This window comes from Suricata suricatta, chromosome 3 (assembly GCF_006229205.1).
Source record: "Suricata suricatta isolate VVHF042 chromosome 3, meerkat_22Aug2017_6uvM2_HiC, whole genome shotgun sequence".
Classification (NCBI taxonomy): domain Eukaryota; kingdom Metazoa; phylum Chordata; class Mammalia; order Carnivora; family Herpestidae; genus Suricata; species Suricata suricatta.
In genome coordinates this window covers 79,983,282-79,985,793 of record NC_043702.1, presented here as the reverse complement: position 1 = coordinate 79,985,793, position 2,512 = coordinate 79,983,282, and positions in this window count along the sequence as shown.

Genomic DNA, 2,512 nt, shown 5'->3' with positions numbered 1-2,512 from the left:
ATAGATTGAGAATTGATATTTTTATAATAGTGAATCCTACCTCCAGATATTATATATATTTCTATTTACTCAGTGTTTTCTCTTTTGTCATTTTATCAAGTACTATCAGTGAATTTAATATATATTGTTTACTTCTAGTAGTTTTTTTGGTAGAGTCATTAGGGTTTTCATGTCCTCTGCAAATAGTGAAACTTTTATTTCTTCCTTACCAATTTGGAAGCCTTTTATTTCTTTTTCTTGTCTGATTGTTGTGGCTAGTACTTACAGTATTATGTTGAATAAAAATGTTGAGAGTGGACATCTTTGTCTTATTTATAATCTTAGTGAAAAAGCTTTCAGGTTTTCACCATTGACGTGAGCTGTGGGTTTTCATATGCAGTCTTTTTTATGTTGACGTATTTTCCCTCTAAACCCACTTTATTGAGATTTTTCATCATGAACAGATGTTGAATTCTGTCTAATGCCTTTTCTGCATTTGCTGAAAAGATCATATGGTTTTTATCTTTCATTTTGTTAATGTAGTATTTCATATATATTGTGATATATTGCATATATTAACCCATTCTTGCATCCTTGGAATAAATACCACTTTATCATGGTAAATTTTAATGTATTGTTCAATTCAGTTTACTAATATTTTGTTGAGTATTTTTTCTATGCTGATCAGAGATATTTGCCTGAAGTTTTTCTGTAGCATCTATGTCAGTTTTTGGTATTAGGGTAACAGTGGCTTCAGAGAATGTATTTGGAAGCTTTCCTTCCTCTTCTATTTTTTTTGGAATAATTTTAGAAGAATACATATTAACTCTACTTCAAATGTTTGGTAGAATTCACCTTTGAAGCCATCTGGTCCTAGACTTCTGTTTGTTTATTTCTTTATGACTAGTTCAATTTTTTACTAGTAATTAATGTGTTTAGATTTTTCTTTTCTTCTTGATTCAGTTTTGGAAGGTTGCATGTTTGGAATTCATACATTTCTTCTAGGTTCTGCAATTTTTTGCACATAATTTTTCATAGTAGGAGGAAGACAGAGTAGGAGGACCCCAAGCTTACTTTGTCACACATATACAACTAAATAACACTCACATCAGTGTAAATAACCCAGCAAATGACCCAAAGACTTGCAAAACAAACCCCACGACTAAAAGTAGAGAAAAGGCCACATCAAAGAAGTTCTGAAGAGTGAAGATATGGCTAGGGAGTGAAACAGACTGTGGCTGTCCATAGTTGGGAGGAAGCCAGGGGTGCAGCGAAGGGCGAGAAACAGATTGTCACACGGCGGAGCCCACAAAGGGAAGAGAAATCCCCATAACATTTGGCTGTGAAAGCAAGCCGGATTTTGTGAGTTCTTGAAACCAGTGAGACTTAAAGCCTAGAATTATAAAAATCAGCAGGCTTGGCTCTGAGAGAACCCAGAGGGCATTAGGAAATGGAGTCCTCACCCTTAAAGAGACAGTTTGGCAAAGAGCTAGCAGAGAAAAAAAACAAAACAAAACAGAGGGGGAGCAAAAAGCTAAAACAGAGGGAAAAAGAATCAGAAATGAAAAACACAATAAACGAAATTAAAAATACACTTGATAGAATAAATAGTGGACTAGAGAAAGCAGAGGAATGAAATGATGACCTGGAATGTGGAGTAATGGAAAATAAGCAAACTGACCAAATGAGAGAAAAATGAATTATGCAAACTGAGAAGTCTCTTGGGAAATCAGTGACCCAGTTAAGAATAATAACACTTGCATTATATGGAACCCCAAAAGAGAAGAGAGAGAAAAGGGGGCAGAAAACTTATTTGAAGAAATAACAGCTGAAAATTTCCCTAATGTGGGAAAGAAACAGATATCCAGATCCAGGAGGCACAGAAGTTCCCAACAAAATTAACCCATGGAGGTCCGCACCAAGACACATAGTAATGAAAATGGTATAAAGTAGTAATAAAGAAAGAAAAATGAAAGCAGCAAGAGAAAAGAAGACACTTGTATACAAGGGAAAGCCCATTAGGCTATGAGCAGATTATTCAGCAGAACTCTGCAGTCCAGAAAAGAGTTGCATGATATATTCAACATGCTGAAAGAAAAAAAAAATCTGCACCGAAGAATACACCATCCAGGAAGGCTATTATATAGAACAGAAGGAGAGACTGAGTTTCTCATATAAGCAAAAGCTAAAGAGGTTCATGGACACTAAATGAGCCCTATAAGAAATATTAAAAGGGACTCTGAGTAGAAAGAACATATGTGAGAATATGAAAATTGGGAAACATAAAAGCAATAAAACAAAGTGCATCTGTAAAACTCAGTCAAGGTATTCACAACATAAAGGATATAACACCACTTACCTAAAATATATTGGGGAGAGAAGGAAAGAATGGTTACAAACTTAAGCAACTATCAAATAACTATAGATTGCTATACGCAGATGTTTTATATATATCGAATGTTAACTATAAATCAAAACCAAGTAATAGATATGCAAAGAGTACAGAGAAGGAATCTAAGCATGTCACTAAAGA